The sequence below is a fragment of the Homarus americanus genome, unplaced genomic scaffold (assembly GCF_018991925.1).
Source record: "Homarus americanus isolate GMGI-L3 unplaced genomic scaffold, GMGI_Hamer_2.0 scaffold13041, whole genome shotgun sequence".
Taxonomy (NCBI): Eukaryota; Metazoa; Arthropoda; class Malacostraca; order Decapoda; family Nephropidae; genus Homarus; species Homarus americanus.
The window spans coordinates 362,392-389,443 of record NW_024749663.1 but is presented as its reverse complement, the minus strand read 5'-3'; the positions used below and the strand labels follow the sequence as shown (position 1 = coordinate 389,443).

The following is a 27,052-nucleotide window of genomic DNA, read 5'->3' as shown; positions in this document are numbered from 1 at the left end:
TAAATACACATATTTGCTTTATATACGTGAGTAGCCGACCCCACCAATTCCCCAGTGTATGCCTCATGGTCTAGGTCAACCAGCGACGCCATACATCACGGAGCGGGGGTCAACTACTAAGCCACGCCTGCCCCCGCTATTTAAGACCTGACCTCGTGGTGACCTGTCTCTTTCTACCTACACCAACCAGCCAGCAACACCTCCTCCTCCTCCGCCTGCCTGGCGGTCCTCTCTCCCGCCGGCGAGCATGGCGACCCACAAGCTGGTCCTCCTCTGAGCACCCTCACCAACCAGCTCTCTCTACATCACGCTTGTAACCATGCTGCCTTCCCAGCACCAAGCTGCATTGTACATCCAATACAACATGTATATAGAGAGCACATTGTGAGTTTCCTTTCTCCATTCCATCCTGAGTGTGAACCAAACATCTCATACCCCACACGTATATAATAAAATGACTAACTAATTCATTTTCTAGTATGTTACTAACCTCAACGATACATGACACATCATCGGTTAAAAATTTAATACATATTGATGATAATAATAAGCCAACTGGTTAGAACTCTGATTCGGTTGGTTCAAAGCTGTTTCGATCTGGATCGACTTGAGCGTTAACCTCGATTGTGAAAACTTGTTCAACTGATTACTTTGTTTCCCGCTAGGACATTTCCCCGAATCCGTACCCTTCCAGTTTAATTCTCAGCCTTTCATCGGGTACGCTGTCGAAAGCCTTGACAAAACCTTGGTATATATTGCCGATATTACCAGTGAAAGAAAATAGCCTTACTTTATGGAGCTAACAGTAACATACTATAGTTATCCCCTAAAACTAAGTTCGTCAACCAAAGAAAACTGTTTTGCCATTTTGGTATATAAGCGACCTTGGCCCAAAATTGTAAGAAATAAATAATAAAATCGTAGCATTTCATTGTGCAAATGTCTATTAAAATTACTGGGGCTGTCTTGTGATAATTATTTATGGGGGAAGAAGAGGAGGGCAAGGAAGAGGGAGGAAGTGTGGTGGTGAGGGTTCAACCAATATACTTCACTTTCAATCAATGTGATGTGTTATGCTTAGTTGGTTAAATGCTATAGATTATATTGTTTGAAGTTCTCTTATATTTCTTATGTTATGTTATGTTTATTTGTGTTAAGCCAATTTCTGTTATGTGAAGCTTAGTCATTATTAATTTGTAATTCCTGTTTATTCTGTTTATTACAGATGTATGGATACTGATGTTAAATTAAGTTGAATAAAGCTTCACAGTGCTTACCTTCGTTTTCATAACACAATGTATTTAAATATTTTGTTTTCTTGTATTATTTGTGCAGTAAATTATGCAATGATTATTTCTGATAATCTTCTGTTGCAGGTGTGAGAGCCAGCCACTGCAGGTAAGACACGCCGATGTACGCCCTTACCTGAACAGTGACGGACCGACCTACACCACATGGGACTTTGTGTGGATAGTCACAGTGTAGTTGCAACATAAAGACGGCCACACAGTGTAGAGGCAACACACAGACGGCCACACAGTGTAGAGGCAACACAAAGACGGCCACACAGTGTAGAGGCAACACACAGACGGCCACACAGTGTAGAGGCAACACACAGACGGCCACACAGTGTAGAGGCAACACACAGACGGCCACACAGTGTAGAGGCAACACACAGACGGCCACACAGTGTAGAGGCAACACACAGACGGCCACACAGTGTAGAGGCAACACACAGACGGCCACACAGTGTAGAGGGCAACACAAGACGGCCACACGGTGTAGAGGCAACACAAAGACGGCCACACAGTGTACTGTAGAGGCAACACAGACGGCCACACAGTGTAGAGGCAACATAAGACACCCACACGTGTAGAGGCAACACAAAACGGCCACACAGTGTAGAGGCAACACAAAGACGGCCACACAGTGTAGAGGCAACACAAAGACAGCCACACAGTGTAGAGGCAACACAAAGACGGCCACACAGTGTAGAGGCAACACACAGACGGCCACACAGTGTAGAGGCAACACACAGACGGCCACACAGTGTAGAGGCTCACAAAGACGGCCACACAGTGTAGAGGCAACACAAAGACACAGTGTAGAGGAAACACACAGACGCCACACAGTGTAGGAGCAACACACAGACAGCACACACAGTGTAGAGAGCAACACAAAGACGGCCACACAGTGCGAGGCAACACACAGACGGCCACACAGTGTAGAGGCAACACACAGACGGCCTGGTGAGGCAACACAAGACGGCCACGTGTAGAGGCAGCACAAGACGGCCACACGGTGTACTGTAGAGGCAACACAGACGGCCACACAGTGTAGAGGCAACATAAAGACGGCCACACAGTGTAGAGGCAACACAAAGACAACCACACAGTGTAGAGGCAACACAAAGACGGCCACACGGTGTAGAGGCAACACAAGACAACCACACAGTGTAGAGGCAACACAAAGACACCACACAGTGTAAGAGGCAACACACAGACGGCCACATAGTGTAGAGGCAACACACAGACGGCCACACAGTGTAGAGGCCACACACAGACGGCCACACACAGACGGCCACACAGTGTAGAGGCAACACACAGACGGCCACACAGTGTAGAGGCAACACACAGACGGCCACACAGTGTAGAGGCAACACAAAGACTTAAGGAAAACACCTTGATTGACTGATTAAGGGTAGGCGGGAGGTGGAGAAGGAAAGGGGGGGGGGGCGATGGAGCGGGGACGGGAGCGGGCCTAGATACCTGGCATGTTGTCGTAAAAGAGTGCCCAGGTTATGTATTTAAATCTGGCCATTGTTTTTCGACGACCCTGTATTTTGAGCTCCGGTAATCTGATATAGTTACGGTGTGAGGTTAAAGATAATCTATTAACTCATCAATATTTTTCAAACATGACCGATGGATGCCTTCGGTACACCCCTTGATAACAACAGTCGGTCAGAGAATAGTCAGTGTGATGAAAATGTTCAGGGAAAGATAAAAATCAAAATTGTTGTCTGAATTACAAGTTACAGTTTGTCGTAATAATATATCAGTGGTAACCTTGCATTCGTGACACACACTTGTACAGTTAGGGAGGAAAGTTCCGTGTCACTTAATACCACTACGGATCTCTTGTCCTTGTCAGATGACCAGGAAAGCTCAAACAGTTGTCATTATGGAGGAATTGCGACTATTTCTGGAACGTCTTGGACACTGTGAGTTTTAAGGTTTATTTTCCCCTTTTCTATGAGTTTTCTTCTGTGGGGAGTTAATCTTATAGAACCTCAGGGCTTTAGTTGGATGTGCTCATGATGTGTGAAAGGCATACACTCGATGACACCAAGCGGATCATGTAGAGTTAATATTTGATGTCATGTGCAATATTATGTGCTGCTATATGTATCGTAATATATAATAAACAATGTATGGTGTTATACTCACAGTGGTATGTTGAGGAGTATGTTGATATATCCTAGAGTGACAATTTACTAGAGTGATGACATAACAGTGACGCAGCAACAGTCCAGAGTTCCGTGAAAAAAAAAAAAAAAAAGTTAAATGTATTGTATAAGAAGAGTTTCACCACAACACAAACATTCACCACTCATATCAAGACAACAACTTGGTGGCGGGGAAAATAAATGAGAATCTTCCTATACGTTGCCATAAAGCGTGTTGGATTCCATACAAGTACAGTGTCTTGAGGATGGACTAATCCTACTTAACTGAGAAACGAATACTACAGGAATATAATTTTTTCTAACATAACCAAGAGAATGACGAGGTGTAATTATATGTTTGTTTACGTTTCAGTGTTACATTATTATCAGACTTTCTTGCCTTGGTTATTTCCCCGGTAGGTGACCACATCAGCAGCTACCCAGACTGGCTCCTTAATTCCTTCCCTCCACCCCTCTCTTAGTACATATATTACTACACGACCTTCAGCTACTGTTATTTCCCGCTTTATTTCCCTCGCTACATAATGTTCGGCCATATTTAACTAACCCATTGAAACCTAAATTGAAGACGACCAACATAAAATTGCACTTACGCTAAAACTCTGCAATACTGATCCTAACTTCATTTCAACTCAACCAATCGTTACGTTATCTCATCCTATGATCAAAAAATAAATAAATATTCGAACGTACGAATCTTTTAGAATCTCAAAACTAAACGTAACTTCCCTTTCATGATCATAATTAAGTAAAGTACAGGTAAATCCTTCAGTTTCCAGTAGTTTATTAAGATTTCTACGCTTCCTCTCTGTTTTTCTCCCAGAAGGAACTACGATCACCTTGGCGGTAAGTCACCCACCCCACCCCACCCCACCCCCCCCCATCACCCACCCCACCCCACCCCTTCACCCACCCCCCCTTTCACCACCACCACCACCAGGCGCTCCTAACCCACATAATGACGGAATCACGGACAATCATCAAGGACGGCCACGACTTAGGGCGTTTCCGTGTTTCCTGAAAAAAAAAAATAGTTTGTCTAGGAATTTGGTTACGTCATTTGGTTTTTCTTTCTATGTAGTATTATTTTCCTGTTTATCTTTCTATCTGTCTCAGTTTTAAGTGTGTGTGTGTGTGTGTGTGTGTGTGTGTGTGTGTGTGTGTGGGTGTGTGTTGGTGTGTGTGTGTGTAGTCCCTCTCACACATGTCATGAGTATGTTAAGAAGACGACCAACTTATCTCCATAAGTCTCCAGGAATCTTCAGATATCTCCATACGTCTCCAGGAATCTCCATCAGTCTCCAAGAATCTCCGTCTGTCTCCAGGTATCTTCAGGTATCTCCGTCTGTCTCCAGGTATCTCCGTCTGTCTCCAGGTATCTCCATAAATCTCCAGGTATCTCCGTTTGCCTCCAGAGCGTGTGAAGCTTAGGAGGAGAGGTAATTAGCATCCTCCAGGTGGGTCTGTACAGCAGGTTGCTCAGGTGTGGAAAATGGAGGTGGTGGCCTTGTGGGTGTGTGCGCTGATGTGCCTATATCCTGCCTCAGGTAATAATAATAATAATAATAATAATAATAATAATAATAATAATAATAATAATAGTAGTAGTAGTAGTAGTAGTAGTAGTAGTAGTAGTAGTAGTAGTAGTAGTAGATCTGCGGCTCAATTAATTTAACACATATAGGATAGTTTCTTATGTATTAGGATATTTAATGTTAAGGTAATTAAATGGTGGCGAAGGTGTGGCTATTGGGGGAGGCTGGAGGCCACGTTCAAAAAAAAAAGTAGTAGTAGTAGTATTTCAAAGTAAGATTAACCTAACCTAACATATTTCAACTTAAGATTAACCACCCTAACGCTAACCTGAACTAACCGAACTTAAATTAATCTCACACTCCAGGTAGTGTTAGGAGGTTTTAATCCTCAGGAGTAATAAGCTTGGAGGCCTAATCTTCAGGTGATGGCAAAATATAAGAAAACGTGTTCATTGATATACATACATACATACATACATACATACATACATACATACATACATACATACATACATACACGTTCTATATAATATTCTCCAGATAATAAGTAGTGAGAGCTCAAGGGCTCGTTCCCTTATACCTCTTCCTTTTGGGTCACCTGTGTAAATTAAGGTGACCTCTGACCTCACATAAGACCAAGACGCTAACAAGGTCACTCTTTAGAAATATCAGTACCGGAAGATTATTATTATTATGGTCAATATCCCTTTCACTCTCCTCTGGGTGGTCGACTGTGGCGTGTTACAGGAAGTCCCATTGATACGTGATTTTTTTTTTGCTTTACGAGTCATTTTTTTAAGCTATTATTATTTTTCCTCTTTGATGTAAATAAAAGAATAAAAATAATGTTGAAAGAAGTTGATTGTGGGGTAATGTTCGAAACGGGTGATTACTCTACGGTGGATAAAGGAGTGAAAAAAAATTGGTAATAAGGAAAATAAAGAAATTGCTGTGTATTTAGAATGACTTGTATTCAATATCTAGAAAATAAATCATAGAAGGGAAATGTGTATACTGTATATGTTTGTAGCGGTGTTTGAATTGGGTCACACACACACACACACACACACACACACACACACACACACGCGCGAACTAATCGCTAGATGCGGCTATAAGAACAGCCCAGTCCCAACCATTGTAAAAATTATCAATAACTTACAATCAACCAGTGTATTCACTCCCAGCCAATCTTACTTTTTGCACTGTCACTATGTTGAAATGCCCTGCAGTTTGAGCTTCTCCCCACCTAGTTATTATATATCATATTTGTATCACTTATGTTACTTGTATATTATTTGTAAATCAAGAGACCCATTCCCCAATTATGTAACTATATTTTCAGCCTTCCGGCTGCCATGCTCTTTCAATAAACCTTTATTATTATTATTATTATTATTATTATTATTACACACACACACACACACACACACACACACACACGCCATCTGCGAGGGAATTACTACACCACGTCAGGCCCCTCATAACACCATCTATGAGGGAATTACTACACCACGTGAGGTCCCTCATAACACCATCTATGAGGGAATTACTACACCACGTGAGGTCCCTCATAACACCATCTGTGAGGGAATTACTACACCACGTGAGGTCCCTCATAACACCATCTGTGAGGAGAATTACATCACGTGAGGTCCCCCATAACACCATCTGTGAGGGAATTACTACACCACGTGAGTCCCTCATAACACCATCTGTGAGGGAATTACTACACCATGTGAGCCTCATAACACCATCTGTGAGGAATTACTACACCACGAGGGAAATTACTACACCACGTGAGGTCCCTCATAACACCATCCGTGAGGGAATTACTACACCACGTCAAGTCTAACACCATCTGTGAGGGATTACTACACTACGTGTCTGCTGTTCAACACCTCAGCGCACAAGATCTACGTGACCTCCACTGTAAACATTAATCTGTATGTTCACTGTATGTTCCTTTACCTTTCTCTAATGAAGGCTTTTGTTAAACCACCAATGTATGTAATAAGTCATTTCGGTTGCAGAACTTTTTCAATAAACCGTTGATAATTATTATTATTATTACACACACACACACACCCAATGTGAACTTAGATTTATGACTCACGTGTACCCATACAGCGTCTCGTGTTCTCCTGTAGTATCCAACTTAATACAGTCAGGCTACAGTAACGTGTTTCAGGAGTTCCCGCTGCATCACTGTTACCTGAAAACCATTAACAGTGTCTTTTGTGCCCCGCTTCTAGTTCATGCAGCCGTGAGTGGGAAGTGAAGGCGATCGAGAGCAGCAGTAGTAGTAGAATTAAAAGTAGAAGTAGTAGCGATACAAGTAGTGATAGTAGAAGTAGTAGTCGTGTAGTGTAGTGTGAGTGTGAGCATGACCCGGCGATGTGTAGTAGTAGTAGTAGTAGTAGTAGCAATAAGCGGCTGGTGTGAGTAGACCTTTTACTGAATGAGTGGGTCAAGTTCTCTCTGTTTCTCTTTCTTGGGGAGACTATCTTATGACGCACGGCCATCACCAAACTCATGAGAGAATCTCCCACAGTGTGCGTTCATCCTCTCTCCACGCACACACTGTGGCTGGCAGGCAATTTATGAAAGAATTTACGATGCGAGACTAAATGCAATATGTTCAGTAGGTAACGAGTGTGGGTGACTGTAACACCGACACTCAAGGGCAGACCTTATGAGTGACCGTGAATGTAACTGTTTAATAGTGTTACTCACATCCGTAACACACATAACATACTACTAACCCAGAGAGATAAATAAATAGTCTTGCCTCAACCAAAACTTCCTCAAACTACGATAAACTACGATTTTGTGAAGCTACAATATACTAAATTAATGTTTATATTTTTTACCTCTACGATATTACAGTACTTAAAAGATATTATTATTGAAGAGTGTTATTACGTATTACAGCGAGTTTATCGACGTATATTATCAGCGTCAGGTTGTCCATCTCTGGTCTGCTACTGTCTCCGAGGCCAGAGTGTGTTTTAATAGTAACGATATTTTGTAAAACTGTATTATAATTATTGGTGTTGTTGCTATATTATCGTAATTATTTTAATTATTATTATTATTATTATTATTATTATTATTATTAGAGTTCGTTTAAATAAAATGAGGCAAGGTTGACGAAGAATTAATCATTATTATACGGTATATCAATTGAGTTTGGTCAACTTGAACTTACATGAAATTTAATGAGCGCTGTGTATGTGTGTTTGAGTGAGTGTTTGTACGTATTTTTGTATGTCCATTCACAAATATTAAGATCATTTTTCTCTTTAAATAACTTGAACTTTTTCACCTCCAACATTACAAAAGAATCAGGATATTATGTTCACTTGTTTACTAACTATTTAAAGACGGTGATTTAATCTTCAAAACCCGATAATTGTGATGGATAAGTTTCTTGTGATTGAAGACAGAGTAAAATTAATCTTGAGATGTGTTTACGTGGATCTGAAATTACCAAGACGTGTAGGGACAAGGCCGAGTATAAATATTTCCACAAAAGCAACAAGAAAGAACAAACATTAATTCTAAGGTCGTGTGTGTGTGTGTGTGTGTGTGTGTGTGTGTGTGTGTGTTGTTCTGCTATATACAACGTCTTGCCCTTGGCCAGACTGCCGCTATACAATGCATCGCTCCGTGTTGTATAGTTTGGTGATATAATACTCTGAACAACACTGTATTTCGTCTCCTTGACACACACACACACACACACACACACACACACACAGAAAACGACGTCATCACAACACAGGTCATCATGACATTGCTGCTTTGTGGTTTGTCGGGCCCGTGGTTTGTCAGGTCCGTGGTTTGTCAGGTCCGTGGTTTGTCAGGTCCGTGGTTTGTCAGGTCCGTGGTTTGTCGGGCCCGTGGTTTGTCAGGTCCGTGGTTTGTCATGTTCGTGGTTAGTAGGCTCGTGGTTTGCCAGGAATGATACAACTCACAAACTCCTGATAAACTATTTGTCTTGGTAAGCATAAACTGTCGGGTAAGTGATATAACTTAGAGGTGTGGGGTCGGGTTCCTGTTATTAAAACCCGACTTGATAGAACTTAGACGAGAAATAACTTAGTCTTATAGAGAAAATAAATGAGTTTTCTCAATTCATTTAAACATGTTATTTATAGATATGAGTGAATGAGTAACAAATTAATCAGATTTAATAAGCAAGTATAATGATGAAATAAGTGTATACCTGTTAACCCAAGTCGACCACCTGATGATTAGCCACTCCAGCTTATTTTACTTTAAGATTAACTACCCTAATGTTAACCTAACCTAACCTAACCTAACCTGACCTGACCTGACCTGACCTGACCTAACCAAACTAAATAAACCTAACCAAACTAAATAAACCTAACCAAACTAAACCTAACCTAACCCTCCCAGGTAGCGAAAGATGGTTTATCATTAGACTACATCTCGCGTACGTTAGACCTCACTTGGATTATGTGGTTCAGGTTTGGTCACCGTACTCTAGAATGAATATCGAATCCACGACAAGACTAATCCCGAGTATTATGAACCTTGAGTACAGAGACAGATTAAAGCAATCCCTCGAGAGACGTAGAGTGAGGGGCGATATGGTAGAGGTGTATAAATGGAAGTCAGGGCTAAACAAAGGTGATATAACAAAGGTACTCAAACTATCCAACCTAGAGCGAACTCATAGCAATGGTTTTAAATTAGACAAATTTAGATTTAGGCGCGAAATAGGTAAACATTGGTTTGGAAAATGAGTAGTGGACGAGTGGAACAAGTTACCAAACATCATCATTAACTGGAATACGCTGGATAGCTTCAAACATAGGTTGGATGGATATATGAGTGATAGGGGTTGGGTGTAAATGGGACTGCCCAGTATGGGCCAATAGGCCCGCTGCAGTTTTGTTTTTTCTTTTGTAGAGAAAGAAGGAATGAAAGAAGATTCGAGGTGGAGGGGGCGGTGGGGAGTTAGCTAAGTTAATAGTGTGTTAGGGTTGCGTCCTGGGTCAGTTATTGAGGGTGGTTTTCTTAGAGCTGGTTTCTGGTTGGCTGGTCGCTCTGCCTGTACAGGCACTAGACAACCAACCCTGTCCCATATACAGTATGGGTGTTTTGGGGTTATATTTCATATTCCGCCGACCCTTCTGGCGGATGCTGGTCTAGGAAGGTTGTTTATTGGTGTAAATGGGGTTGCCTAGTATGGACCAATAGGCCCACTTTAGTTTCTTCCATTCTTATGTTCTTATGAAGGTGAAGACAGGGTGAGGGAAGGTAAGGGAGGGGTAGCGGATATTTGGGGAGAGGGAAGGGTTGTTGGGGGAGTCCGAGAGAGAGTATTTCGGTACAGAACATCATGTGCATGTAGCACTTGGGTACATACACGTGTACAGTGACGTATACACCATCCGTCCTGAACCTGTCAGTGTCAGGCATGATCATGAAGGACAGGTTGTGGGGCTCGGGTGAGGATGTCTTGGGCCACAGATGAGCCATAAAGACAGGGAGAGCGTAGCGTGACAGAGTCAGTCGCTGCTGCGCCACCGTCCTGGTCACACACACCCGCAGGCGCTCTCACCCTGGCATCACTCCGCCCGCTCATGATGCGACACTCACAGTTAATCTTATTTACAAATGCAAAATTATACAGATGTTAAAATGAAAGAATCTGACAAACTTTCTCTGAAAACTGTATATATACTGTATATCATGATGCGCATTAGTCTGGATAGCACCGGGAAAAGTTGTAGCATGGAGTGAGTGTTATGGTGTACTGTACTGTACTCTGTAGTGAAGTGATTTAGTTAATATTGTGTGTCAGACTTTCCCCTCACTGGAAGACAGATAAGAGTGAATAACGTGATCAATGAGACAGACATGAACAGACTCTACCGACTTTTGCTCAAAGTTTGTACATTATTACGGGTGGTGACCAACGAGTGCTTTAGTGTAAGAGCAACAAGCAGTAAACTCTACGTGAACTGGGAAGCTGCTGAAACAATCTGACAACCCATTTAGTCATTAAGGACAAAACTCCCTTAATTAAAGCCACCGACAAGTGACCCAAGACTAGCCAAGGTCACCAAGGTCACACACACACATGAACTTGACCTTATGTTTGTTAAGTTGACCTGACCTGAAGAATCCTGCCGAATACATCTCCAAGGAACTCAAATACGCCAGGTAAGTGAGACGCCCTTGACCTTGCACCAAAAAAAATAACCCCTAATATGGAGAATTCAGGTGATGGCATTTGTTCCTGTAGTCAATGGCTTTAATGGCGTCAAATTCTAACAATTATACCTCTGGCGTGCAGGTGTGGTGGCTTGTATTAATTACTGGTTATGTAAATGTGTCATGGGTAGGTGTGATGTGTGTGTGTGTGTGTGTGTGTGTGTGTGTGTGTGTACGACTCCTCAGTAACTTGTATTCACGATACTCAACCAATAAGTACTAGTCTGAGTCACGATACCGAATCTAGGGGAAAAATGTCACGGAAAAAGTCCCTAACCTAACGTAACCTAACCTAGTCGAAATTGTGACTTTTTTCCTAGAGACTGTTTTCCCCTAGGACTTATTTTTTTTCTCTTTGTACTTTTTTCCCGGACAACTTTAGTTAAACCTTCACATTAAACTAGAAACTAAAGGTGTTGACGATTCTTCAATATAAAATGACCCCCCCACCCGCCCCCCCCAAAAAAATAACTCAATGCAGAAAAAAAAGTTCCACAGTTCGATATATTTTTTCTCGATGGAACTAAAAGATTTATTATTAACAATCACTTATATTATATTGAACTTCCTGAGTACAGCCAGACGCACTGTACGAACCCAAACGATGACTTGTAACTTACTACAGCCAATACAGAAAAATACAGAGTGTGTTTTTATCTGTAATTTCACATCATTTACAAAGGAAGAGTAAAGTGACTTATACCCAGATAGAAAGAGAGAGAGAGAGAGAGAGAGAGAGAGAGAGAGAGAGGACGGCAACGTATCAGTCAAAAAATATCGCAGTAAATTTATCACGCTCGCTTGGTTCAGATAATACGAGTTTCTGTGCATTTGCGGATATTTCTTTTTTATTATTAACTTTTATTATCCGGCAAGTATCGTGTTAATAATATTCTCTCTCTCTCTCTCTCTCTCTTTCTCTCTCTCTCTCTCTCTCTCTCTCTCTCGGCTGACTGGACCGCGACAGTCACGTGAGAAAGTGACTAGAGAGAATTAAACCACCACGTAATTCAGTGACGGTATTCTTGTGTTTATGTTTCCTTAATTAACCAGGTGACTCTTGTGAAGCTATAACAGGTGATTCGTGAGTGTTTTATGTCGGTGAGGTTTATGTGTTGGGTTTAAATGTTTTATCTTATTGGTTTATTACTCTCTCTCTCTCTCTTTTTCTTTTGTCTCTGTCCACGTCTTTCTCAGTCTTCTATTTATCTTCGTTAGGGGTGCTGTTGAGACAGGTGGAGGAGAAACATAAGAACATAAAAAAATAAGGAGTCTGCAATAGGCCGGTTGGCTGTGCATGGCAGCTCCTGTCGAGAGTTACTACCACTCTCTATCGTCCATGAATCTATCTAGCCTCCATTTAAAACTTTCTAACGTTCCAGCACTTACTACAAAGTTGCTAAGCTTGTTCCACTCGTCCACCACCCTATTTGTGAACCAGTTCCTTCCTATCTTCCTCCTAAACCTAATCTTGTCCAACTTAAATCCGTTGCTCCGAGTCCTATCCTGGTCGGTTATTATAAGAACTTTATCTATATCTCCTTTATTGATTCCTTTCACCCACTTAAATACTTCTATCATATCTCCCCGCACTCTTCGCCTTTCTAGGGAATGCAAGTTTAGTTTCTTTAATCTATCTTGATATGGAAGGTTTCTAAGTCCCGGAATCATTTTCGTCATTCTTCGCTGCACCGACTCTAGTGAATTGTTATCCATTCTATAATAGGGGCACCAGAACTGAACAGCATAATCGAGGTGCGGCCTGACTAGCGCAAGATATAGTTGCAATAAGACCTCTGCATTCTTATTACTTACACTTCTAGATATAAAGCCTAATACTCTGTTTGCCTTATTTCGAACATTAACGCACTGTTTTCTAGGCCGTAGGTCCGGTCTTACGAGTACCCCTAGGTCTCTTTCACAAGTCGACTTCTCTTGTTCGATGTTGTTAAGGATATGTACGTTTATAGTAATTGTTCTACCAATATTAAGTACGCTGCACTTGCTGGTGTTGAATTTCATTTGCCATTTCTCTGACCACTCCTGCAGTTTATTTAAATCCTCCTGTAATGCATTTGCATCCTGCCCTGAATTAATCTGCCGCCCTATTTTGGTGTCATCCGCAAACTTGCTTATGTCACTGCAGATCCCAGTATCTAGATCGTCTATGTAGATTATGAACAAGAGTGGGCCTAGTACTGACCCCTGGGGAAGCCCACTAGTTACACGGCCCCACTCAGATTTAAAACCATCTACGCTGACCCTCTGTGTTCTATCGGTGAGCCATGATTTTATCCAATTTAAAACGTTCCCCTCGATACCATGAGCCTTAACTTTTCTCAGAAGCCTCTGATACGGTACTCTGCCAAACGCTTTGCTAAAGTCTAAGTAAATAACATCGTAATTTTCGTCATTATCTACTACCTCATAGACTTTCCTAAAAAACGTCAGCAGATTTGTTAGACAAGAAGGAGGTACTGTCGGGGTATAAGGAGGAAGGAGGAGGTACTGTCAGGGCAGGTGTAGGAGGAAGGCGTTACTGTCGGGCAAGATGGAGGAGGTATGCGGTACTGTCGGGCAAGATGGAGGAGGTATGCGGTACTGTCGGGGCAGATGGAGGAGGAAGGAGGTACTTTCGGGCAGGTGTCGCGTGACGTTGCTTGGGTGCGTCGTGGGAAAGTGGCCCCCCTCTCCCCCTCACACTCTCTTAGCGTCTACTTACCTGTTTCTGTATGGCCGACCACACACACACATATACATTATTCATACATACACAACCTTATGTATACGAGTATGACCTTGTGTATACGTGTATGTATTATATGTTTACAAAGTTACAGTGGTAAAATATAAGGCCAGATTCACCTGTCAGTTCGAAAAATAACAACAAATCTTTTAATAATATGACGACGTACTTTATATTTTCCTCAGTGACTTTATATCTTGGGAAAAAAACGATTAAACCACAACAAGAGTTCCAATAATATTTTGAGGCTATGTTATTGGTACTTTAAAAGACTGTGTTGACCCTGAAGGAGTTAGAGGTATGCTAGGAGGTTCCACCGACTCAGGGTCAACACGGTCTTGATATAATTATATATCAACATCTTACACCAGCAAAAAAACAAAAGAGAATCGTAATAGACGTAAGTGATGGTATTTTTTTTTTCGGTAATGATGTTTGGGATTTTAACTGTTTAGATAAATAGTATTGAGTAGTTATTAGATCTTGATTGTACTTCAGCATTCATGATTGTATGTCTCTGGAATTTTGTAGTGAGAAAAGGTTAATGTAATCATCGTAACGTTGTGCAGTACATACATACATACATACATACATACATACATACATCTGTAACAGTACAAGGTGAAATATTTATGAATTATGACACGCCGTCTTAACAGATCCGGTAGGGACAGGTGCTCTGGAGGTGGGGGGGGGGTGGAGGGAGGTGGAGGAAAAGAGGGAGGTGAAGTAGGTGTGAGAGGAAAGTAGGGTGAGGAAGGTGGAGGAAGAGAGGGAGGACAAGTAAATGGTACAGGAGAGGGAAGGTGAGGGAGGAGGAGGCGAGAGGAGGAAGAGAAGAGTGAGAGGTGGGGAGGTAATACTGAGTACCATCAGTTACTAGTGGCCGGGGGCGAGGTTGGGGAGGGGGGTGGCATCACGGACACGTACAGAGGTGGGGGGGATAACTTGGGCATAGTCACGTACGTTTTGAGGAGAAAGAGAGGGCATAGTTGTGTTACCCTTGAGGTGAGAGGGAGGATGGGAAAGGAGAGGGTAGGGATAAGGTGGGTTTAGAAATGGGTGGAAATGGGAGGGGACAAAGTTGGGAGGGAAGGGGAGGGAGTAAGTAGTAAGGAAGGGGGAGAGATCCACATGTAAGGGAATGAACCATGCTGACACACACACACACACACACACACACACGAGGGGTTTCACCTGTGTGTACTTGGCCAATAAGTATACATATGAGAGACACATAACAAACAGTATTCATGGGGAGGGGGAAGGCGAGGCGTGGGCAGGGGGAAGGCGAGGCGTGGGGAGGAAGGCAGGCGTGGGCAGCGAGGCGTGGGCGAGGCGTGGGCAGGGGGAAGGCGAGGCGTGGGCAGGGGGAAGGCGAGGCGTCGGTGAGGTAGAAGGGTCGGGAAGATCAAAAAGACACACGAGGAGGACGTGAAACATTAATTAAAGGTAAGACAACACCTGGCGTACCTCCTTCAGGGTGGGGACAGTGACGATGCACACTCCCTCCCTCCCTCTCACTACTGTACACACACACACGCCTTTATTCTCCCCAAACTAAAGTATGCGTCACCAGCCTGGTCGTCTTCTCTCAACTCCACCCAACAACGTCAGCTAGAGAAGGTACAGAAAAGGGCCTGCAGAATCATGCTAGGCGCAGAATACTCCGGCTACACCAACGCTCTCTCCACCCTGGAAATGCCATCCCTCAGTGACCTCCACCACCAAGCACTGGAAAGGTTTGGCAGTGGACTTCTGCACCACCCCCGTCATCGCCACCTCCTGCCACCTGCAGCCCCCCACCCAACTCGCGCAGTCCGCCACTACAACAAAATTCAGCCCATAAGAGCCCGTACCGATAGATATAAGAACAGCACCATCCCATCTATTGTTAAAATAATAAACAACTCCAGATTTATGTACTGTACAGCCCTGTAAATGTATTCAATGCACATTATATCATTATGTCTAAATCAAATGTAAGTCTGTATATTTTCAGCCACCGGCTACAACTCTATTAATAAACCGTTTATTATTATTATTATTATTATTATTATTATTATTATTATTATTATTATTATTATTACACACACACACACACACGGTACATGAAACTAAACAAACTCTATCTCCAGTTTTTTTTTCACAGAGTTTTTCATCAGCTTATAACTCTCTCTCTCTCTCTCTCTCTCTCTCTCTCTCTCTCTCTCTCTCAGTTATTATTCTTATATTTTCTTTCACCATTGTTTGTCTACCTGCACTATCTATCTATCCATCCATCCGTCCATTATCTATCTATCTCACACAAGAGTCTATAACAAGAGGAACTCTATAACCAAGCCTTTTTTTTTCGTGTTTTACCTTAAGTCAAGCAGTTAGGGGACATTGATACATCTTCAGCAGTGAGAAATATTGTCGTAAGATGTTTTATGTATCAGGAGTTTGGGTATTAAATGGTGATTGATGTTAAGTGGTGATTGATGTTAAATGGTGATTGATGTTAAGTGGTGATTGATGTTAAGTGGTGATTGATGTTATAGATGTTATGTGAAAGAGTGTTTGAAGGTTATCTCATGAGGTCATAAGGATGTGTGGGTCAGGTGTTGTCTGGTCGAGGATTCTGGGTGATGGACACTACTGGATGGGTGGCCCGGCCGAGATTTGGGTGATGGACACTACAGGATGGGTGGACCGGCCGAGATTTGGGTGATGGACACTACAGGATGGGTGGACCGGCCGAGATTTGGGTGATGGACACTACAGGATGGGTGGACCGGCCGAGATTTGGGTGATGGACACTACAGGATGGGTGGCCCGGCCGAGATTTGGGTGATGGACACTACAGGATGGGTGGCCCGGCCGAGACCTTGATCACCACGCACCAGTGACGGCCAGTTTTTCCTTAGGTGCCGCGGAGTCGACCGACAAAGACACGAGTGGTCACGTACTGCTCACGGAGACCTACGTGTCCACCTCCACAACTATCAGCCTCTTGGTAAATATCTTCCTGTCAACCCTGATGGAAACGAACCCCGGAATGCCCAACCAGGGAGGGACTATTTTATATTCAGTAGCTGGGTGCAAACATGCGTGTCGAGACTCATTATTTACAGGACAATATATCCTAACACACAGTCGAGAAGTAAAATATAACCAAGGACTCTCACCCGCTGTGCTCTCAACCTCGAGTCGCTGTCATTCAAAGATAAAAAGAAAATAAATCTCTCTGCTCTGAGCTAATAATATATGGTGTGGCTGTTGACTCCCGTCGCGCGACTGTTTTCTCAGGGGCGCGTCCCTTAGCCAGCATCCAAATAACAGCCTCACGACAGCCACACCACAGGACACCGCCCAAGGGACATCACCGCCACTGAAACCTCACCCTTGTGACACCCCATCGTGAAGCCGTCACTCGCCTGAAGCAGCCGCGGCAGGCACCCGAGGGAAGCAGGAGCTCGTCTAACTCCGGGAAATCCCACGACATAAGTGGTTATTATTGTAATTAAATGATTTTGGTGGAGTTGTTGAGGATTGTAAGACTGCTTGTGGTTTGGGTGCTGTCCTTGTGTTTAGTATCACGGGCGAGTGCTTATTGCTTCATGCTACTGACTCAGATTCTGTGAGGCCTCTTACTCATGGCAAAGTCATTATGCCTTTAGCCGAGGTCTTGTGGTTGTTGTTGTTGACTCCAGGATGTGGCTAAGACTTGTGATATTTACGAAGACCTCTGCTCGTGTGTTGGACTCAAGACTCGGGTCTTGGGTAATTAACTTCCTGTGATTGTGATGACCATGACAGTCGCTGTACTGTACATTACAATGGACCGTGATACTTCCGTTGACTAGAGCTCATTAACACTCCACGTTTCACATGTTTAACAATAATAATCTGTTTCCCCTGTCTCTTTGAAGCATAGTCTTGACTTTACAGTATAATATTTACCGTCGGGGACATTGTCTATATAACAGAGTCTACTGTAAACAGGAGCAGGTTACATAAATAATAGAAACTCGACGATAGAAAGACCATTGTTTACCTGCCTCGAACATGACGTATTAACACTAATTTCTTTATATTCTCTACGTATTATAAATGTCTCGTCACGTTTGCCATTGAGACACAAAATACCTGACTGGAGGTTAAACACTACACGTGAATTAATAAAACATGGAATCCGGAAGTTATGAGTTAAATTTAGATCAACACGTCGTCACCTTCCGTCTCCGTGGGTCCTGAGGTCTCATGGTAAACACTGGCCAGTATGTCACATGCACGAGTCGTTTACAAGTCTCTTAGTCTCGTGTTGGTTGAAGGTCGCTCATGGGATCAGTCACGCCAGGTAGGAGGAAGGAGACCTTATCACACACATACACACCCTGACGCACCGCAACACCCACTGTGCTTTTTTTTTTTTTTTCTGGTAACAGTTGATTTCTGGATCATAGTTCAGTGTTATAGTGAAGAGAAGGATCATAGTTCAGTGTTCAGTACTTGGCTTTGCTGTGTCCTGAACTCACAACACGGGGGAGGTGAACAGGGTCGTGCCTTCTCAACACAGGTAAAAAATATACCTGTATCAAAGGTTCGTATGAGTGAAGAGGTAATCAGAGTAATTCGCTCACAGGACTGGGGGAGTCTGGTGCGTCGTGACCTAACAACAACAACAACAACAACAACATCAACATCAACAACAAAGTAACAACAACAACATCCCAACAACAATGATAACGACAACAACAAAAGGAATAACGTTAACAACAACAACAACTACAACAACAACAGCAACAACAACAATAATAATAACAACAACACCGACAACTTAAAAGAAGAAGAAGAACAACAACAACAAGTCAAACAAGAACAAGAACAATAATCCAAGCACGAAGGATACAAGGAGAGATTCAACATCATACGCAGAAGAGAGGCATCCTACAGGACATAACCCCGTGGCGAGGATCCTTGACGACCTTGGTGTGTATCAGGGCAACTATCTGCAGCTCCTTCCAACGACCAAAAAAAAAAAAGACTCAATAATGTGGTTTGTGTCCTGCAGGAAGCTGTGAGTGAGCCTGCGGGAGTCCTTCACCCTCTCTCACGATCACAGATTGCTTGTAGGATCTCTCTCTCTCTCTCTCTCTCTCTCTCTCTCTCTCTCTCTCTCTCTCTCTCCTATTTATCATTTCTATTAAACTTCATTCTTATTTCTATTACAATTATTACTATTTTTATTATAGCTCTTGTTATCGTTAGTATTATAATTTATTCTTATTATTGTTATCGTCATTTATTATTATTATTATTATTATTATTATAGTGCGATAGTTTTACCCCTTAGGTATGATAGTTTGACCTCTTAAGTACGATAGTTTGACCCCTTAAGTGCGATAGTTTGACCTCTTAAGTACGATAGTTTGACCCCTTAAGTACGATAGTTTGACCCCTTAAGTACGATAGTTTGACCCCTTAAGTGAGATAGTTTGACCCCTTAAGTGCGATAGTTTGACCTCTCAAGTACGATAGTTTGACCCCTTAAGTGCGATAGTTTGACCTCTTAAGTGCGATAGTTTGACCCCTTAAGTACGATAACTCATTAATACGATAATTTATACTAATTAATACGATCGTTCCTGCATTCAATGACTTACTTAAGTGATAAGACTAAGACTGGAACTGTAGACTGTTGACAGGCACCAGTTAATGACATACGAGAGAGGTTGTGTTATTCACCTCACTGACAGAGATGAATAAGCGACAGGTAAGTAGTAATTATTCACTTTAATGCCATGAATGATGAATGTTAAAACAGAGGAAATGAAAAGTTTGTTTTTAGGCGAAGAAATTGAATATTAGCAGGAAGCTGGGACCACTAGATGATTAAACACCGTTAATTTATTTCACACACTAATTCTTCCTGAGGGGTTAGGTTAGGTTAATTTTATGTTTAGTTAAGTTAGGTTATGTTAGTTGAGGTTAATATTAGGTTAAGTTTGGTTAGGTTAGGTGACCAGGAAACTGTGACCTACCATCAACAGGTATAGATAGGTGTGTGTGATGGCCGAGTTTGGCAACACCTGGACACCACAGTTACCAGAGCCGGTGTGCTTCCTCGAGAGCACTGCCAGGTCGGGTAGATAATGGGAGGTACAGTCGGTAGTTAGCAGGCCCCCGCAGCCACCACCAACCAGACCATGCCACAGGCCGAGTGATATGGCCGCGGGGTGAGGAGCAGGAGAGGGGGGAAGAGAGGGCGGGAGGAGGAGGAGAAGGAAGGTGAAGAAGAAGAGGAGGAGGAAGAGGACGATGAAGACGAAGAAGAGGATGTGGAGGAGAGTGAGGAATGCATGGAATTGGCCTGGGGGAGGGGGGGTTAAGGGCCAGAGGGCGGGGAAGGGAGGAAGTGGCTTTAGGAGGTGGGGGGGGAGAGGTTGTGGGGTGGGAAGAGGGAGAGAACCTAGGGAAGGGGTAGGGGGTAGGGAGAGAACCGAGAGCTTAACAAGGGAGGCTGTGAGCTCTAAGTACCGTAAGTATGAGAACATAGAGACGAGACAGCCCTGGGAAGCACACACACACACACACACACACACACACACACACAGGTAAGAACACAACTCACGCAGCATTAATATATTTTTTGTGATCACTACCCGCTGTAGCACACATTACTCGGCTCCACTAAACTATCTCAGGAGGGGCGGGTCGTGTGCTGGGGTCTCGGTTGTACTCAGAGGTTGGGAGAGATCACCTGAAGAATAGACATCCAGGTTTGTTTCACCTAATGATTAAACACCCTAACGCTACCTGGGGGGATTCGGTTAGGTTAGGTTAGGTTCAAGAAGGTGATGTATTTTGTTTTAAGGCTTTTCGGTGCTACGTCAAAGGTATCGTGTTGACATACATATACATATCATTACTCAGCTACAGTTAGGAAACATTTCTTGGATGAGACTACGAGCACTGGACAGACTTATGTATAATCACAAAGGAAACAAAAATAGTCTAGGTGAAGCATTAGTTGACCTTCACCTCCCAGGGCATAACTTTTATAAGAGATCAAATGACAGTAACCGAGGGAGTGAACGTGTCACAGTATGATGACCCCCAACACAACACCTCACTGTTGACCCGGGCACCAGCCAAGCCTGACCCTAGATACCCCTCGTTCGTACAGTTCACTTAATACATAAAAATAATGGCAAAAATGGCGTCAAAACTGCTTTAAGACCCTGCGGTAACGACGCTTTTTGTAATCTTGGATGGAGGGGAAAAAGCATAGGAAGCTCCGAGCATCCACATCGTGAAGCTGGGCGTCACCTGGCCTCCAGCGGCGGGTCATCCCGAGGCGTCGACGGTGCTCGCGGGTCATGTAACTGTTGTTTAACTTTGCGTGTGATGATGAACTAACATGTGTGAAGTGGCAGAGGTCGACCAGTGAGGTTGTTGGCTCTCAGGAGGGCACAGATGGTGGAGGACCATACAACTGTCGCGGTGGTTGGGTGTGTGGGCAGTTCGTTGACCACACCCCACACTATGTAACTTAATACATATACCAAGAATACTGACTTCTAGGATATGTAATTAGCCGCTAAACATCCTTCATCTGGTAAACGTTAGATAGGTGGGACTGAAGGTAATTGTACTGAGTAACAAAGTTATTACTATTTCATTTATTCGTTACCAGAAACCATTAACAGGTTCCAAGTTCATTAAATCGCTTCACAATGGCTAAAATTAAACGATTGTCATTTTGTGGTCCTTTCTATCCCTCAACGACGCGATGTTTGTAAAGGATCACTAAATTGTTCAAGAAGGGTGAATTGAGTGGAACACGCAGCTGGTTGTCACTTGTCACGGACTCCTTGTTTCTGTCTCACCACGCCCTGGTAGACAAAAATACTACCTCACTTCACCATACATTCCTCTCGCCAGCTTATCAAGTTCAGTCACGTTACGTATAAAACTAAGATCTCTAAGTCTTCAAGTGGTTGCCTCCGCTGAATGAAATTTTGATGAGAGTTTTTGAGTGGCAGGTGGCAAGACACATCCCACGGCTCAGGCGTCGTTCGCGTAATTGCGTTCGTGTAATCGCGAGAATCCGTTAGCCTGGCCGAGATGAGCCCTGAACTCATGTATGCATTTGGTGGTTTTGGTCGCGTAAATATGTGCATGTGTGTGAGATTTAATTCACTCTGGCATTTTAACTTGTGTGGGTGACGGAGGAGGAGGGAGGGAGGGTACTGGGATATGAACCCACACTTATTTATTAACTCAACAAAAAGTAAAATAAACTACCAATGGACACGAAAAGTAATTAATACTAGGGAGAGGAAGGAGGAAGAAAGGTTTTTGAGAGTATGGAGTGAGGGAGGGAGGAGGACCAGTGGATGCACACACCGCTATGTTTTGACTCTGTTATTACCTTTTTTGTTCTGGTCTCGTGCACTTAATAACGTTTGTTAGTAAAGTCTGTGTTGGGGGTTAGTAGCTCTTATTGTGTGGCGTGGGTGACCTCCTTGTCCACCCCCTCCCCCCCCCACACACTCCTGACTTACTACCGCACAGCACAAGACTCAACACTGAACACAACTCTAAAGCCACAGGAAAACGTTACATTCGTCAAAACACTTTAAGTCCAAGGAGTCAGAATTTATCCACACAGACACGGTTCACTACACCTATCTTGGCTAATAGTGGATCTCGCCATTGTAAAGTACACTCATTTGAGTATCCTGATAGAAGTAACTTGTATGTTTTCTTTAGTTGGTACACGGGAGGAGGTGTGTCGCCACTCTCTGCCTTGAAGGTCGTAGGTCCGTCATTGGTGAACTCAACCATAATGACAGCACAAGAGCGTCACTGTACTGGAAGTGAACGTTATACGTCCCCTATACAGTATACTCACTCGTTATACACTCGACGCATGCCCACATTACCACACCCCCCCCCCCACACACACAGAGCCACATATATGAACACACGTTTGACACCCACGTGCGGCATGATCAGAGTGAGTTCCAACTTTATAAATTACACAGATAACAAAGCTTCGCCACGTACGTGCTTTCTCACACATGATCATCATGAACCCTGCATCCCCCCTTCTTTCTAACACACGCACACACACACACACACACACACACACACACACACACACGCACACACACACACACACAGACACTCAAACACACACGACTCGACTGTCACCTTCATGCAGGTTTGACAAGACAGAATTAGACACACGTAGTACACGAATCTGGCAACAGTCATCACTTAGAGATGAATCACAGCTGGTTACGTCTTGTGAATCTATTATCATAACAGTAAGAGTCTGTCTGTATTATTGTTGCTGCTAAAAATAAACTTAAAAGGAAAGACAAAGTAGGTTATGACGGTGAGCGTATACTGTGAGGATCAGAGATAAAGGATGAACGACAACACCTGAGGCAAGACCGGTACTTCAAGAACGAGATGGGTGATGTACAACTACCTTATCATTACTGGAGCCCATGAAAGACGTTACCTACTGCACCTGGAAACATCACAAGTACTGGAGGATGTACCCGAAGGCGTGTCACCTGAAGTTGCTATACTCGCTGTGGGCTTCGTGCAGACTACAGTATACGGCTTAATGGTTCCTCGATGGCTATAGTAGAGGGGGAGGGATATGTTGATGGAGAGGCTGTTAACTGTAAGGTCATTGTCGTCTGGTCGGAGGAGGAAGATGTAGAGGTGGAGGAGGAGGATGATGAGAAGGATGAAGATGTAGAGGAGGAGGGGGGTGGAGGGGAGAGAACGACAGGGCATGGAGTGAGAAGAATGATGGAGGAGGTGACATCGCAGGAGACAGGGAAGGAGGTAACTATGGGTAATATAGGAAGGGTAAGACACAGAACACCCAACAAGAATGAATAGAAACAAAACTAAAATAAGATGTAGCAAAACAAAATAATAACAAGAAAATTCAACAAATGCAAGACGAACTTAAAACTCAAAGACAACAAAAAGAAGATAGATCAATGTAAGGTGAACATCAGACAGTGAGAATTACCACCGACTCAGACGCTCATAAGAGAGAAACAAGGAAGTGAACCAGACGGGCAGAGGTAAACACAACACTGACATGTTTAGTGAGGCAGCAGCAGCATCTACACAGACCGTACCATCTCCAAATTTGGTAAGCGTTCGGTTGTTGCAGTGAGAGGGAACACGACGAACAGAGACGCTGGGGAGGAGAGGGAAAGAGAGGGGATTTTGGCACTATATAACGGAGAGGGACTTACTTTTGTTTACCAAGGAGGGATTTTTGACTCTTGTTAACAAAATCAAAATGGCGGGAAAATAATCAGAAATAAAAGAAAAATGAAGAGCGTATTAAGTTATAAACAGCGTAACATATAGACGATGGGATAGCCAGATAGCGACGACATTAGAGAGAGAGAGAGAGATTAGTTTACCCAGCTCCCCCACGCGGACGGTCACTGCCACGCTCTGTAAAGCACCAATGTACACTAGTTTTTAGGTGAGCGTGGCCCAGCAGGCAGATCGACCCTCTGCGGTGGTTGGTGAGGGAGGTAGCGTGAGTGTGTTTGTGTGTGTGTGTGTGTGTGTGTGTGTGTGTGTGTGTGTGTCTTAGTAAGAGGGTAATTGGAGAAACAGGGAGGATGGGATGGTGGTGAGGAAGAAAGGGATGTAAGATACTAACTAGGGGATTCAATCGTCCCAGGTAAAGTTCATCATTAACTGTTACTTCCTCAAAAAATATAATACCCCAGTAATCCATTACTTCCCGAGAGCGACCCAGACGTTATCTTTTCTTCTATTGTCGCTGTTTCAATTACCTTGGTTATATTAAAAATGAACAAGTTATTAATCGTGTTATCATGTCCCATTTTACAGTTAGTTTCTATCAAGTTAAAGTTTAAAGTGTGTCGCCCGAAGGATATTGTTTCAGTTCTTTTTATCCTATTTGATAATACAATGTCGACCATTCTTAAACCACTTGAACTGTTAATTCAAGTTTTGTAAATAAGTTTCGTTTCGTTATAAACCAGTTCGGTTATTTCCTGTACAACAATTTAATTTAGTTTGTGACAAAAACACAACCAATATTACCCTTTACATCTTAAGTCACAAAAACTACAATAAAAAATTCTGACGGGACGAGTTGTCAACCTTTAAAAATCAACAATAATTAAACTTGTGTATTACATAACGGACGTATTGTTATGTCACATTACAAAGACAAAGTAAATGACCGTCAACTCCTGAAAAATTCTTAGCTCCAGTCCTGAACCTTATAATCTTATTTACGTTTCCAGAAAATCATTTACAAAAGTCAAAGAAAAAAAGTGAGAATGATTTGCACTAACAGCTCACGTGAAGAGAAAGAAATCACTATGTTATGGCAGGGAATTTCGGACAAAAAAGTGTTGGTTACTTCTAGACAAGATAACAAAAGAGAATCATAGACGAGGGAATACATGAATGATCGTCATTACAGGTGGAATGATAAAACAACTTACGTTACCATCAAGAGAGTCAGAACAAACAAAAGAGCATTAAACACAGTCTTCAATAGCACCCGGGGAGTCAGGGGGTCCACGTCTCTTCTTTATCTCTTGTTTTTATACGTTTTTCAGACTTAATTTCATTTCCACGAGATCGAATGCCATTGAGGAAAGTTGTCAAATTATCGCGGAAAGTAACACAAAACGCTCATGGGGACTAATCTATCAACAAAACCCGAGGGAAATAAAAAAAAAACTCAAAAAAAAACTTACCTTCATTTCACGGTAGATCAGTTTTCGGACTCTATACTTTCTTTGTGGATATTAGGAGAGCTGAGTTGGCGTGTCCGAGTATAATGTCATGGTACCTTAAAAGACAGGAATGTTGGTGTTTGAATTGAGACAGTGAGATGTGAATTTTGCCAAGGAAACTCAAACATACTTACCATGGTTAATTTTTTCTTCTTCTAAAGCTATTAGGGATTTTAAGACCATATATGACTAGGCTACGATTTATAGATCCAAGCCTAGTGAACATCTAACTCTACTATCGTAATGGCGTTTGTTCTAGAAGCTCCATTTAAGAGAAAAACTTAAGAAACATTGAAAAAAAAAATATGAATCTTGGGGATGTTGGCAGGTTTCTACTCTGTGTTTTTGAATTTGGTTTTCTCTCTTAAAGACCTGACTGGGAGGTAGGTGATGTGTGTGTGTGTGTGTGAGGGAGGCGAGGCGGTTTATACTGATGGTCTTTGCTTATGTCCACACACTCTCTCTCTCTCTCTACCCTTTTTATCTCCTCCTTCACCCTCTCTCTCCCTCGTTCATTTAGAGTAAAGAAAAAAGCCGTAATGACCAGCTGTTTTAATAAAGCCATTGAGGCGTAGACACAAAAGCGCCGTGAGAGTAATCAAGGAGAAGCAGGTGAGCCTAGCCAGGTGTGACGACCCTAGCCCACTCTAGCCCACGACCCTAGCCCATAATAGCCCATCCTAGCCCACGATCCTAGCCTATCCCTAGCTCATCGAAGTCCTTCCTAGCCTACCACCCTGGCCCATTCTAGCTTATGACTTTAGCACATCCTTGCCAATCCTAGCTCATGTCTTTAGCTTCTCCTAGCTCATAACCTTAGCACATCCTATCTCATTCTAGTCCATCCATTACCCACCCTAGACCACGACCCTAACACATCCTAGTCCATCCTTCGCCCATCCTTAGCCCATCGTAGCCTATCCTAACCAACAACCTTAAACTTGCCCATCCAACTCCATTAAACCATCCACCTGTCCAATTAAACCACGAACATACCTAATTGCCCACCCACCTGCCCACTTGCACCACCCTACTACTCGTCTGCATCATCACCGCCCCGCGTCCACCACACCACCTGCTTCCTGGTAACCCCCGTGAGCGTAAAATTAAGCAGTAGAGCTGAGCTGAGGAACGCCCGTGTCTTTGTTGAGTGAAGGCTGGAGGAGGAGGAGGTTAGGTGTTATGCCTCACTGACAGATCCTTACGTTAACCTGTAGGGCGTCTGTCTGGC

At 43.0% G+C, this 27,052-nt stretch overlaps 1 protein-coding gene across 2 annotated transcripts in view; it reads left to right on the top strand.

The window, feature by feature from the left end:
- Positions 1-10,535: 10,535 nt before the first annotated feature.
- The window catches only part of LOC121853714, a 66,936-nt gene continuing 50,419 nt past the window's right edge, over positions 10,536-27,052 (top strand). For both annotated transcript variants that reach the window (XM_042348054.1, XM_042348053.1), the window contains exon 1: positions 10,536-11,205. The gene's annotated coding sequence lies outside the window, so the exon portion shown is untranslated. The remainder of the gene's footprint in view (positions 11,206-27,052) is intronic.